The sequence below is a fragment of the Phodopus roborovskii genome, unplaced genomic scaffold, assembly GCF_943737965.1.
Source record: "Phodopus roborovskii unplaced genomic scaffold, PHOROB, whole genome shotgun sequence".
NCBI lineage: Eukaryota > Metazoa > Chordata > Mammalia > Rodentia > Cricetidae > Phodopus > Phodopus roborovskii.
The window spans coordinates 155,202-170,645 of NW_026125481.1; the positions used below are offsets into that span (position 1 = coordinate 155,202).

The window sequence follows — 15,444 nt, forward strand, 5'->3', positions numbered from 1 at the left end:
CCTCTCATTTCTTTTGGAAACAAAAGCAAAACCTCTTCTCCAAAGTAACATATTTTTTACTTCAATTTTGAAGTCGAGGCAGGCAGTTTTTTAAATGTATAGGTTGTGATTAATCCAGCAGCATCTATAGCCACAAGTCTTTTAGCAGCTGCTGCCTTCCTCAGGGTTCAAACAATCCAGAGACAACACAGTAACATGCAGTATCCAGACTCTCCGTATTTTCCATCATTTTATGGCTTTTATTTTTTGTTACTCCTCTTTTTTTTTATTTTTTGGTTTTTTGAAACATGGTTTTTCTGTGTACCTTTGGCTGTCCTGGGACTCACTCTGTACCCCAGGCTGGCCTTGAAACCACAGACATCTGTCTGCCTTTGCCTCCTTAGTGCTGGGATTAAAGACATGAGCTATCACACACAACTACTCTAGTTCTTTTTTAAGAACTTTCTCTATCCTTCTTTTTCTCTCCCAAGCCTATGTATATTTTTAAACACACTGTAAACCCTTTAGAGGTTTGTTTTTTCATCTGAATCAGTCTTTACTGTATATCTCTATCATTTTCTGACCACATGAGTCTTCAATCTGCTAGGCTAGGCCAGCATGGCTAGGATAAAGCAGCAGCTGGCTCTGCCACATTCCCTGGCTTCCTGAGAGTCTAGCTTCATGATGGAGGTACTGGTGGATCCATGGTTATTGCCACAACTCTGGAGAGTTTCTAGGTCCGTGTCACTATGAAGAAGCATGCTGCCAGTTGCTCATAAACATCATTTAAGTGTTTGGCAGCAGGGGCCTCTCTCTCTCTCTCTCTCTCTCTCTCTCTCTCAATAATTTATTTTTTACATTCCAAACCAAGTTGCCCCTCCCTCCTCTCCCTCCACTCCCTCCACTCTCCCCCTTCCCCCTTCTGCTCTACTGAGAGGGTAAGGCCTCCCATAGGAAGTCTTCTAAGTCTGTCCCATCATCTCATTGAGGCAGGACCAAGGCACCTCTCCACCACCCCCATGCCCCTGTGTCTAGGCTGGGCAAGAAATCTCTCCATATAGAACAGGCTCCACTAAGTCAATTTGTGCATTAGTTTTAGGACTTGAACCCACTTCCAGTGGCCTCATATGTTGCCCCAATCACACCATTGTCACCTATATTAAGGGGAGTCTAGTTTGGTCTTATGCAGGTTCCCCATTTGTCAGACCTGAGTCAGTGATCTCTCACTAGCTCAGGTCAGCTGATTCTGTGGGTTTGCCCATCATGGTCTTGGCTCCTTTGTTCATGTTTGCTCCTCCCTCACTTCTATTGTACTCCAGGAGCTCTGCCCATTGGTTAGTTGGATTTCTGCATCTGCTTCCATGTGTTTCTGGAAGAGGGTTCAAGCTTCTCTGGGATTATAGATTGTAGGCTGGGTAACTTTTGCTTCCTGTCTGGTATCCACTTACGAGTGAGTACATTCTATATTTGTCTTTCTGGTTTGGGGTTACCCTCACTTAGGATGTTTTTTTCTAGTTCTGTTCATTTGCCTGTAAATCTGAGGATGTCATTGTTTCTTATGGTTGAGTAGTACTCTACTGTGTAAATATAACACATTTCCTTTATCCATTCTTCAGTTGAGGGGCATCTAGGCTGTTTCCAAGATCTGGCTATTATAATAATGCTGCTGTGAACATAGCTGAGCAAATGCCCTTGTGGTGTGAATGTAGCAGCAGGGCCTCTAAAAGAGCCCTGCGGTTTTTGCCAGTAATGTTCGATCAGGAAGCCTCTCCTAACGGGGGCCACGCCTCTGCTTGCCTCTAGTAAACAGCCTACTCGGAGAAAATGCTGCTACCAGGAAGCTGTGCTCTGTCCTGTTCTTCTGTGTTCAGAATCCCCTTTTCAAGCTTTTGTCAGGTTTTATGTCGAAATTCTTGGCAAATGTTTGGGTGCGGCAGGTAGACCAAAATTTCTGTCCCACTTAGTCATGCAACTGTTTAGTCCCAAATAAACACGCAGAGGCTTTTTATTAATTATAAACCGTTTGGCCTGTTGCTCAGGTTTATTACTAACAAACTCTTACAAACTTAATTTAACCCATAATCCTTATCTACGTTTAGCCACATGGCTCGGTACATTTCCTCAGTGAGGCATCCTGCTTCCTCTGGGTCTGGCTGGCAACTGCGTTCTCCGCCTTTCCTCTTCCCAGAATTCTTCTAGTCTGGTCACCCCACCTGTACTTCCAACCTAGCTATTGGCCAATCAGCTTTTAATTAAACCAATACAAGTGACAAATCTTTACAGTTACGAGAGCATTATCCCACATCACTTTGCATATATATACATATAGACACATATGTCAAATCATCTAAATGCCAACTACCATTAATATAGACAGTAATCATTTGAGTAACAATGACACCATCCAGTCAACTTCTGTTTCAAAATATTCATGATAAAGAGTTGAAAGGGCCTCAAAAAGTGTTAAGCAGCATACAGGCTTCGATGGGACATGTGGGTCTCCTCAGTGTCCATCTACAGGGCAGAGGCTGTCCCTCATGTGGCAGGCACCAAGGTGAGACACCAAGAATCACGGGGGTGCCAAAAGGTTGGCTATCGTCTTCTAAAACTTCCTGTTGATGAAGGCCGCCCAGCCCAGGATTAGCCACGCTTTAGAGGCCCCTCATCAGCCTCTTAGTACCCAGAGCTCCCCCACACACTAGCCATGAGGACCGAGATCCTGAATGGCTGCTGGTAAGTACAGGTATTGGAGACATGAAATTGCTGTAGGAAGGGCACAAACTGCCTGAGAAAATGTGAGTAATCACTGAGGATCAAAGTGACAGTAGGTAACAATGTCACCCTGTCTGTCTGAAGGTGCTTGGAAAGATCTTAAATGTCCTAACACCACACACACAAAACAGGCAACTATGAAAGGTAATAGAGGGTGTTGTTAACCTGGTCATGGTAGCCATTGCCCAGCATTTCCATATCAAGTCAAGACAGTGTAACATAAATATACATGATTTATTTGTCAGTTATACATCAATAAGTCCAGTAACAGGGGGAAAAGACAGAGAGAAATGGTGTAGAGGGACCACACGGCACACAGTTCTATCATCAATTAAGGCTTTAGGAATCTCAGAATGGACAGAGAAGCTGGTGTGCTTCCACATATGCACAAAGGGGATCCTGTATAGTGTCTGGTATATGGGAAATTCTCATTATATAAGAAAGTAAAGGATCAATAAGTAAGTATATTGGTGGAGCAGTATTATCATAGGTATACCTATGCCTAAATAGGTATGCCTAAAACTTGGCAGGTATCTATGTAATGGCAGATAAAAATGCAATCACATGTCCATGGAGAATGGTTTTTCATAAGTATATTTTCTTCATCTGACAAACTGACTTCTGTTTCACACTGCAAAGGGTGTCATTCCAGCCCCAACTTAGAACGTGGATGACTTACTATAACACATTGTTCCTTGTCGTTGTTGGGCTCACCTGGGTGCCAGAACCTGAAAGGGAGGGAAAAGGTCATCAGGGTGTTTTCTACAGCAATGCTGGGAAAGAGAAGGCACAGTAAGCAAGTCTGAGGATGAGGCTGGAATTTTGTGGAAATCAGATTCAAGTGTGTGCAAAGCAGCCATTCTCCACTCCACCACATATCTGACATTTCCCTGGAAAACACAGCCCACCACATTCAAAGTTCTCTTAGCTTGTCACTTAACTGTTCTCCCAGGACACATCCCAGAGGCTACTTCATCCCTAGGTCTCGGTACCTGGGGCTATCATTTCATAGGTGCTATATTTACAAGCTGAAAAGGCCTCTCCCTTCTCATGTTTTAATAAAGTTTTTTTTTTCATTTTTACAACAGTATTACTTTAGAAACTGGAGAACTAGTTAAAATGTGTAGACGATCTATAATTTCTGTCATCTAGGACAAGTAACCTCCTAGATTCCTACTTTTCTTCTCTGAAAACTGAGAACAACAATACCATCACTACCTACTGGTCACAACAGAAGTCAGGATACAATATGGGAAAATACTAAGATATTAGAGTTTTAAAATAATTACATAAACACAAAACACAATATCAGTTATTATCTTGACATTAATTTTTGTTATAAAGATACAAATGAATCTCTATGTCTGCTTCCTTCAGTTGCTGGCTGGAGGTTCTGTGCTTGACAATTAAGACAGTCATCAATCTGAAGTTACAGGGGAAGGCCAGTTCAGGTACCCTCTACACTATTGCTTGGGGTTATTAGCTGGGGTCATCCTTGTGGATTCCCTGGAAATTTCCCTAGTGCCAGGCTTCTCGATAGACCCACAATGGCTCCCTCAATCAGGACATCTCTTTCCTTGCTCTCCCTCTCTGTCCTTCCCCTATCTCCTCAACACATTTCCTCATGGTTTTCTCCCCCTCCCTCTCCTTCTCCCATTTCCCCTCCCTTCTCCCCCAGCTCATATTCCCAGTTTCTCAAGAGATATAGTCTATTTCCCCTTCCTGGGGGGAGGGGATCCATATATGTCTCTCTTAGGTTTTCCTTGTTACCTAGCTTCTCTGGGGTCATATACTATAGGCTGGTTATCCTTTGCTTTTATGTCTAATATCCACTTATGAATGAGTACATACTGTGTGTGTCTTTCTGGGTCTGGGTTACCTCACTCAGGATGGTTTTTTTTCTAGTTCCATCAATTTGCCTGAAAATCTGGTCAGAGCTCCCAGAGTCTAGTTAAAGAGAGGAAGGAGTGATAATATGAGCAAAGGAGTCAAGACCATGATGGAGATACCCACAGAAAAGCTGGAGTGAGCTAGTAGGAGCCTCACTGACTCTGGACTGGAACCTGCATAGGACCAAACTAGGCCCTCTGAATGGGTGACAGTTCTGCTGCCTGGGCAGTCTGTGTGGCCACTGCCCAGAGGAAGCAGGAGGTATCTCTAATGCTTGAACTGGCGTTTTTAGGCACATTCTCTTTGGAGGGGTACCCTACTCAGCCTAGATATAGAGGGTAGGGCTTGGTCCTGCCTCAAACGATGTGCCAGACTTTGTTGACTGGAAGCCTTAACTCTCTCTGAGGAATGAGTGAGGGTATAGGAGGAGAAGAGGGAGTGGGAAACTGAGAGTGGTAAAATGAGAAAAGACTTTAAAAAATAAATAAAAAGAAAGAAGAAGAAAAGATATGAGTGAAACCTGGAGATATGGCTCACACATTAAGAGTGCTGCTGCTTTTCCAGAAAACATGAGAGATACCTTCACCCATATTGGCGTGGTCATACCACCTGTAACCCCAGCTCCAGGTGACCCAACAACCCCTTTTATGGGCTCCATGGGCACCACCATACACATGGCACACACCAGAGGTACACATGCACACACAAACAAAAGTAAAAATGGATCCTAGTTTCTAAAATAGAGATGAGTGCCTGAAAGTGTAACAAAACACACCTAGGTATAAGCACCTAGATTGTGTACCCTGGGTCCTTATCATTCTACACTCTTCACACTCATCTCTACCTGGAGCATCAGTAACCCGTGTCTCACAGGACTCCTGTGTTGAGTACATGGGGGCTAAAAGTAACTCCATCCCCAGCAGCCACACCAGGACTGAGCTGCTTTAGTTTCACAACCAACAGCTGCAACACCCTAAAGTCTCCTCATGCCACAGCACACAGGCCTCTCTAGGTAACTCTAGACTCACGTGGCACTTTCATTGTATGGTGTCTGATCAACCCATCGCCACTGCCGATGACCTGGATCCGAAAGCCCGATAAAATAAGCATCATGAACATTCAGGATCTTGGTGATGGAATCCTAAGAGGAAGGAAAGATGAAGCATTCAGCCTGGATGGAGGGCTGCTGTTTCTGTTATAGAAGTTTTATATGCTCTTTTAAAAATTATTATAACAACATAAAATTATAGGTTCGGTGTGATGCACATATGCAAATATATAATAATCAAACAGTTCATCTCTCCGACCCTTAAACAGTTTTCAAATTTTAGATTCATACACAATAATTGTACATTTTAGAGGTACTCTGTGATACTTTTTCTGGTCACACAGAGATGAGAAGACAAAGAAAGGATCAAGGACTAGAGGGGCCACTCCCACCCCCCAGGAGGGCCATCGTCCCCATCTGACCAGGACACAAAGTCATCACCCATAGGCCTGATTTCCATGTCACTGGAAACAGTCTCTGCCCTGATCATAATAATTCTCATCTCAGACTCACTCCCCTCTTTTCTTCCCCCAAGACCGTTCTTGAAAGTTGTACATGACAGAATTTTGCAGATGAATCACTCTCCACTTCGGATATTTCCTTTCTGATGGCTGGCTGTGACTGCTGATTCCATCCCATTTCCCTAGTCAGCTCTGCGCCCTCCTCTGTTAGGCAGTTGCTACTACAGGAAGCATTAGAGGGCTGGGATGGCACACTGGTCTTTCAGGCAGAAACATTCCATCCTTCCCTCCACCCTCAGGCCTGGCATGTCTGTTGCCATGGTTCCTTGTGGGCTGTTTAGCTCCACTGAAGCAGGAGCAAGGTGTAGAATGCCAAGGCTGAAGCTACCTTTCCGGCTGATTGATGGAAAGCCTTCTGCCACATCACCAACTCCCATGTCCGCATAAACTCCCTCTCAGTAAAATGAGGCAGACACCAGGCAGAACACAGGAAACCACTCCCTCCCACAATGCACCTGCTCTTCCTTGCTGTGGACCACCATCAGATGAGCGCCCATGCTGGAGCACTTCTCCGCACTCTCGCTCAGTTTGCCCAGGGAGTGGGAATGAAGTAGCAGTGGGAACTAAACGGCTTCCAGTCCTTTGGGCAACAGCTCCAGACTTTGTCTATCCGGGAGGAAGGAGATGTGAGTCAATGTCATTAAGTCATTTAAAAAGTTGTTGTGTGCAGAGACCACATGGGAGTTGGGACTCCCACTTCTCCAGATGTAACAAGGAGCCTCTCCCCGTCAGGTGCCAAGCAACCCCAGTTTACATCCATCTGCACTAATGGCAAGACCCCTTTGTCCTACTGGGGTGATGTCCGGAACACAGTGTAAAAAGGGCACTCAGACACTAAAGACATAATGTTAAATAGCCTGGGTCTCCAAAGAATTGAACTCATCACACCAAGAACCAGAAAGTTTGCTACATAAAAAGAATACATACATACATACATACATACATACATACATACATACATGTCATTAGCCAAGGCAGTAAAATTTCAGAATTAGCAGACAGATATTTTTCATTAGTGGTGATAAATGTGTGTTAAATATATTACAATAAACAATTTTATATCTGAAAATCATATCTCTAAGTTTTCCAGGGTATTGCATTGAATCCTAAAAGCAACAGAGATATCCGTGAACCCTCAAGGGGGAAAAACTGAAATGAAATAGAAAAATAAAGTCTCCTATAAAAATCCTAAGATGCCACAGATGAATGCAATCCCTACCAAAAAACAATTCCAAGATTTTTCATAAGATAAATAGGCAAACAATCTCAAAAGTCAGATAGCAGCATGAAAGACCCTGGATAGTCAAAGCAACCCTGAAGGAAAAAGAATAAAGTTGGAGGTATCACCATGCCTGACCCCAGGCTACACTATAGGGTACAGTACCAGCAACAAAAGGAGACACATTGATCGGGAAACACAAAGAGAACCACAGACACAAACCCACCGGCTACGGCCACCTGACTTTTCACCAAACATAAACAGTGGAGGAAGATAGGCTCTTCAACAAATTGTTCTGGGAAAACTAGTTACCAACATGCAGAAGAATGAAGCTAGATCCACAGCCATTCTGAATATAAAATGACTCTACAATGAGTCTAAATGGGTTAAACATCTTGCTGTGAGGCCTGGAATCCTGAAATTGTTAGAGGGGGAAAAAACCATGAGAAACATTTCAAGATGTAGTCACAGGCAAAGATTCCATGAATAGGACTGCAGGCTTCTTTACAGCAAAGGATACGGCTGAGTGAAGAGAGATGGAGAGATGTGCTCAGAAGGGCTGGAAACCCTAGACAAGCTCAAACAGTCTTCTGCAAAAGATCTCTTGTCACAGACAGTAAAGATACTGCCTATTTAGGGCCAGATGGTATATTCCAAAGACATCTCACTTATAGATGTCAAAGACACTTTGCTTACTAGAGGCAAAGTAAGGGATAGCCTTAAGCACTCCCTTCTCGTTTCTAAATCTAAGCAATACACCTTCATACATCCACCTTCCAGCTTAGTTTACAAGAAAAACAAATTCTGTATTCAAATTTTGAAAAAAAAATTACACTTTTAGACACTGTAACTAAAAAAGCAACAGCATCATATATATATATGTGTGTGTGTGTGTGTGTGTGTGTGTGTGTGTGTGTATATACATATATATATATATATATATATATATATATATAGAGAGAGAGAGAGAGAGAGAGAATCTTGAGGGACTACAGAGAAGGCCCAGTGGTTAAGGGTGTGCACAGCTCTCACAGAGGACTGGAGTTAGTTCCCAGCGCCCACACCTGTGGCTGACAACTACATACAACTCCAGCTCCAGGAATCTGGCGCCCTCTTCTGCCTTCTTCAGGCATTGTACTCACATGCACAAATCCACACACAAGCACATGCATGTATAGGTATTTTTAATTAAACAATAAAACCTTAACCACACCCCTTGAGCATAACACCCTAGAGATGCTCACATTCACACCATCAGGTTGCTTTATTCTCTCTGGAGCTCCTTTCTGTTTCTAATAAACTTCACTCAGCCCAGCATTGGCTCTCCAGTCCCTGAAACTCCTTCATTGTCAATAGGTTGTCCATACATCCCAATTATGCCTCATTGGAGACCTCTAGAACAGACTCCCTGAGCATCTGATCTGAACATGTTACCATAGCTCCCATTACTGGGGGATGGATCTACCAGAATTATGCTGGAAATGCAGATTCCAGGCATTACCTTTCAAGAATGAATGCTGCTTTGTACATTCCAATCCAGTATAATTCAGTTCTTTTCTGATTGGCTTTTTCTTCAAGAAGCTGAGAATATTTTTTAAACAAAGCTGTAAAACAGAATAAAAACACTTCATTTTCCTGAAAGTACTAAGACTCAATTCTTTACTTTTATTGTCTTGATATTCTTTGTAGAAGCAAAACCTATAAATGTTAACTACCTGAGTAGTTAGAGCCTGTCTGGGAAAGATTTCCCATCACTACAGTGTGGTGGCTGTGGTCCTAGCACTTGGAAGTTACAATGATGAAGATCAGAAGTTTCAGGTCATCCCTAACTTATACAAGTTAGTGTAGTTGGTTGGTTGGTTGGATTTGGTTTAGTTACTTGGTTATCTACTTAGTTTATGTCTATCCTTGGCTACACAATACCTTACCACAAAAAAGGCAATTTGCCATCAACCCACAGCCAATATAACCCCGTTATGACACAGATATCTCCAGGAAAAGGACAGGACAGATCATTGACCCTGGATAGTCTCTCAACATTTAAAAACTAAATTACTAAAGACTACATCTTAGGAGACAAGTTCTATTAAGTATGTGGGTATCCCAGGAAAGGTGAGGGAGAAATGAGCTAATTCCAGGTTACCTGAGCATGAAGTCATAAAGGAGTCTGACACTGATCTAAAGGACCTTGTTTCCACCCTCTTCTTTCCTGTCCCTCCCTCCCACCCCCAGCTAGCCCTGACTCCCAGTGTCCCTACACATTCACGGTGCTCCTCACTTAAAACTAACTCACCTTTCCTCTAGAAATACAATTTTTTTTTTTTCTTCTGCCTCATGTCCCACTTGTTCCTTGAGTCACTAGAGTCTGGCTTTCACATCTGCTAATTTACCAAACTGTTCCTGAAATAGATATCAATGCCGCTCTTTGACACCTTCCTGTGGGACTTCTCACTCTGACTTCTCTTCCTCCTTAACTGTGAGGAGACCGTGGCTCCCTCCAGCTTTTGCCTGGCCCTGTTGATGCTATTTCCTGAGCTCCTTCCTGCATGTTTCCTTCTCCACCCACCTCTCTTACAATGAAATATTGCACCCAGTTCCATCTATAACCCCCTTTTTCTCCAAATTCCTCTTGCTTAGTGATATTGTATTTCCCTGGGTTGTTGGGGTGGGGGTGGGAACTAAGCATTGTTGTTTTGTTTTTGTAGTCTTGTTGTTGTTGTTGTTGTTATCTGTTGCCTATGTAAGCTTAGGTCTTCTAAAATGCACACCTCTTTCCTAAAACATGTTAATGTCATTCGAATAGAATCTGTGCATCTGAGATTCAGGTGAACATAAACAAAACTTCGATCATCGTATTCCACCCAAACCTGTTCCCTTACCTTCTTGTCTTAATAATAACTTCATGACTTCTGACTTCATGAAGTCAGAATATTAAAACCAGGCCTCACTCCTATGTGTTTCCCTAATCCTCAGCCATAAATATTAATCAAAACTTCACCTCCTTTCCATCAAGTTTCTCTCCCCTCCTGTAATCATCAGCACTTGGATCAAACCCCAAGTACTGATCAAATAGGTTCTGAATCAGCTTCCTAATTTTCACCTGTTTTCCTTCCCAAACCTCTGTGGAGTGACACACTTCTCTAAGTCACTTTTAATTTAGTATGTTTTGCTTCTGATTCTTCATTGAATCCTCACGATTGTGGCACATTGAAAAACCAGACACACTTTTTAACCTTCCTGATATGAATATCCCTACTCAAGAAACAAGGTCTACTTCTACACATTACCTCATCTGAGCTGCCTTTAAGACTTTCTTTGGCCACTAAAATACACAAAAGCAAATGTATGTTTGCTCCATGTTGAGCTTGGCTTCCTGCCACATCTTGCCTGGAAGTTTGCAATTGGCATGGGAAGTTGAGCTGAGAAGGAGAGTAAGTTCACCTAGGACGGAGGGAATCTTCCAAGAGAACCCAGTCTCAAGTAAAGCTCCAGAAGATTAAATAAAAAGCTCAACTAACCTACTAAGTCTACTAAATAAAATAACATTTAGAGGGACACCCATGTAATATGGGATGTACTAACTTTATGATATAGAGTCTAGTTTTGTATGTCCTCTACAATTTCACATAGCAATATACATTAAAGTAATGCATCACTATATTAGCCCATATTTTTCATGATCCCTCATGTCTACAACACTGAAGTCACACACAGGTCTAGATGTCATCTGCTCCAAGCTTTTCTGAGCTCCCTGTGTTTACTTCTTCCTTCCCATCTGCATAGCATTTCCCATGCAATTTCTTAACACTCAACTCACTTGACTGTTGTCTAAATTTCTCGACACTGGGGATGGTAGCACTTTCTGGACTCTCTGATATGCTGCCTAATATATAGGAAATGAATATCATTAATTATTGAATGAATGAATATAATACCTACAAAAAATATAATTTCTGCTTTTTAATTTTTCATAAATTGATAGCCATTTAGAGAGAAATCCACTATTTTCTGAACTAGCTTCTCAGGTCTCATACAATCTGAAACAAAAAAGTAAATGGTTAGAAGGAAATTCACTTGAGCTCTGTCCCTCGGAATATCTCTGGCCATATCTTCTCATCACCCTGCTCAGTCCAAATATAAGTATCTACACATCCAATGGGGCTGGCTTCTAGACGCTGATGAGGAAACACAGACCCGTCCTCAGTACTGGAGTCTAACACACAAGCCCAGGGGTTTCACTCTGTCACACCAACAAACACACCTGTTTCTCCAGGGAGAAGGAATGACTTTACAGAAGAGTTGTTCTGAGACAGAGCAAAATTCCCAGCGTCATCTGGGGCCTCCCCAGGGGAAAGCATCTGTCTAATGGGTCCCTTTCCTCCCCTTAGTTTACTTGTCCCACGGGCATACTTACTGATCACAGCAGTGGAGAATAAGATTGTCAACAGCAGGAAATATATTGTGGATGAGGTGAGGAGGACCCTGAAGAATCCATGACAGCTTTCATGAGATGTGGTCTTCTTTTGAGGATCTGAAAAATGAAACAAATTCATGTCTTCAGTTCTGTTCCTTTTTCCTCATCTTCCCTCCCTCTCCTCTCTTTTGTGCATGATAAACACTAATAACATGATGTTTGAAATAATAGGAAAATGCAAATAGGAAAAAAATCATGTTAATTATAAAGCATTACAGTAAGTGTAAAATCACCCATTCCTGACATTGAGAATGATTGTTGTCAGTATTCTGGTATGTATCGTTCCAACAAGTTTAATTTTATTTTCCACAACTGATTTCCACATCATAAATATTGATTCCTGACTATCATTTTTTGACATGATTTTTTCCTTTATGATTTTTTTTTATTTTTGATACAGAGTCTTGCTACAGACCTTGAATTCATTGTGTAATCCAAGGTGACCTCAAACCCACAACAATCCCTCCCATCTTGTCTCAGCCTCCTGAATTTAGTGATTACAAACATGTGCCTGAACATCTGGATGAACATTTTTTATACCATCATGTCTTCTTTATCATTTTTATAATGATTGCATAGTACTCCATTATGGACTTTTAAAGTCTTCCAGCTTGCTTCTAACTCCAAAGTATTCACAGTCAATAAGTTACATTTTATGATAAAGTCACCACTTCTGAAAGAGTTACAATACTTTCCAACCTCTTGTGAGGTCCAAGGTTCTGTCCTCATCACTGGAGGGAGATGAGTGAAAAAGGCTACTCAACACTTAGATGCCAAACAGGCTACAACATGTTACAAAATAGAGAAGGGGAAATCACTAAACCATAATTTAATTTTTGAAGCAATTTGTTATACATATTTATGTGTTTCTACACATAAGATACAATAACATTGATGGTGTGATTTTCTCAAGATGGTAAAAGTAAAGACAACACCTCTCTTTTCCATTGTACAGTCCCACAACCTTTCACATCTGTCTAAAGGCAGAACACTTGGTTAAGACTCCAGTGACCCAGAAACACAGCCAGCAACTAAGATTATCTGTCTTCGTCCTTCATCACTAGCTAGGAGCATCAGAAAATGCTTTCTTACCTGGAGGGAGGGTCTGCTTTGATGTCTGAGGAATCAAATTTGTTTTTGAGGTTCGTGTTAATATAAATGTTTTTCTGAATACATGTTGAGAAGAAATCTTCCCCTGCTCTCCAGAAGATGTGTGCCATCCCTTCTTTAAAACAGGTCCTGAACAAAAGTGGGAGCAAATTATCCTGATACAGCTAAGGATGAGGGGCAGTAACAGCTTCCCTGAGCATGTAGCTTGAGGTCCAATCCCCTGCCCTACAAAGGGAGAACACAGACAGAGAATACACGCAGGACAATTATACAATCATAGCAATACCAAGAACTCAGACGGGGGAGAGAAGAAAACAGGAAGGAATGGAAAAGAGGAACCAGGCCATTAGAGAAGTCAAACTCCTCACAGAGTTGAGATTCTGACACGTGGTCTAAGACAACCTCTACAATGAAGCCTCCTTTTCCCATCTTGTGCTGTGATTTCTACTCCTGAGCCCTAAAGAGCTGCCACTTAGCCTCCCCTGAAGTGTTAACTTGGAAGAAGTGAGGGCATAAACGAAAAAAATGCAGCATAAACAGCAAAAGAAACAATTAGCAGGGTGAAGAGACAGCCTACAGAATTGGGGGGGGGGAATCTTTTTCAACAGGGCTCATGAACTGATCAGAGAGTTCTCAAAGGAAGAAATATAGATGGCCAATGATACCTTAAAATGTGTTCAAAATATTTACCCATAAGGGAAATAAAAATTTAAATATTTTTGAGACTCCAACTTGTACCAGTCAAAATGAAGGGGAGACATACGAATCCCTGGAAGAATCTTCGGCATATACCCCCAAAGGGATGCTCAATCATACCGCGAGGACACTTGCTCAACTATGTTTATAGCAGCATTATTTTATAAAAGCTAGAACCTGGAAACAACCTAGAGACAGGGTTTCTCCCATGATAGGATCTGGTATGACTTGGGCTTGTGTGCTGTGTAATAACCACTGTGAGTCCATATATTCATCACTTTAGATTTAAAAACTCCTGTTCCTTCTTCCACAGTGTTCCCCAGAGCTCTGTAGGGAAAGGAGTTGTGGTATGGATGCCCCATTTAGGGGTGAACATTCTGCTTAATGTCTGGACCTTCGCCAGTTGTGGCTCTCTGTGTTAATCATCATCTGTAGCAAACTGAAGCTTCTCAGGAGAGGTATTGAGAGATGCATTGATCTTAGGGCTTAATGATGAGTTTTAAGAGTCAGTATACTATGTCCCTCTAGCTAAATAACAGAATAAATTTCTCCCCTGTGGCCTGTGATATGTTTAGCCTTGTGTTCTTAGCCTAATACCGGTGCCAGGGATGTGTTCATCTTATTAGCGCAGAAACTTAAATCTAATGAGAACATCATTGTTGCTCCCATGATGTACCAGCCACTATTGCACGCGTGACACTGCCTTTCCAGGTTAATCATAACTGTAGCTCCCAGGATTCATAGCCAGGGAGTATGCGGAAAATGAGCTCAGAGTGTATTGTATAGGTATATGAAAATGTCCTATGTAATTATACCACATGCAACGAATAATACAAGAGACTTTTTTAAAAATAATACAGTAAATTAAACTAAAAAAGAGCATTCTGAAGAGTAATCAAGAATGATAGCAATAGCCTATACTGTTTGGAAGTCTATGAGACCTACAAGTACAAAACAAGTAATAAATTCCTGGCTCTGGGTTTTATTTCATAGCCTCCGTTTGGTAGGGACATTGTTGCCATATTACAGGATAACTCCATTTTAACGTGTGTGTGTGTGTGTGTGTGTGTGTGTGTGTGTGTGTGTGTGTTTTAGAAATCCTATATGGCAATATGTTTTCATATGACTTTTTCAAAAGGTCTTTAATATTATTTATCCATCCTAAATTACTCTATCCTCCTCTCCCTTAACCAATATAACTCTTCCTGTTTCATTATTCTCCTTTAACTCTTTATATCACTGCAGTCTATTGCTCATCCTTTAGAGGCTCTTCCTCATTCCTTGGGAATTTCTGACTCCCACGTGTAACAAATAAAACATATCTAAGATTCAAGCTAACACTCCACAACTGAAGAAAATGCACATTTGTCTTTCTGGGTCTGGATTACCTCATTCATAATGACCGTTTCCAGTTCCATTCATTCACCCGCAAATTTCATCTTTCTTAACAGTTGAATAATATTCCATTGTGTAAATATACATTTTCATTATTCATATTCCAGGCCATTGTGAACACAGAGGATCAAGTGTCTCTAGATTGGGAGGAGTCCTTTTGGGTAAATGCCCAAGAGTGGCATAGCTTGATCATGTGCTAGATATTATTTTTAGCTTTCTGAAGAACAACGATATTTACAGCCATTTCTCCAGTTTCCACTCCCACTGGCAATGGATTAGTGTTCCCCTTTTCCCACATCAAACCCAGCATGTGTTGCTGCCTTGTTTCCTTGGTTTTGTT

At 41.7% G+C, this 15,444-nt stretch overlaps 1 pseudogene; it reads right to left on the minus strand.

The window, feature by feature from the left end:
• Window positions 1–3,228: 3,228 nt before the first annotated feature.
• On the minus strand, window positions 3,229–13,827 carry LOC127215580 (C-type lectin domain family 4 member A-like; annotated as a pseudogene).
• Between the last annotated feature and the right edge of the window lie 1,617 nt (window positions 13,828–15,444).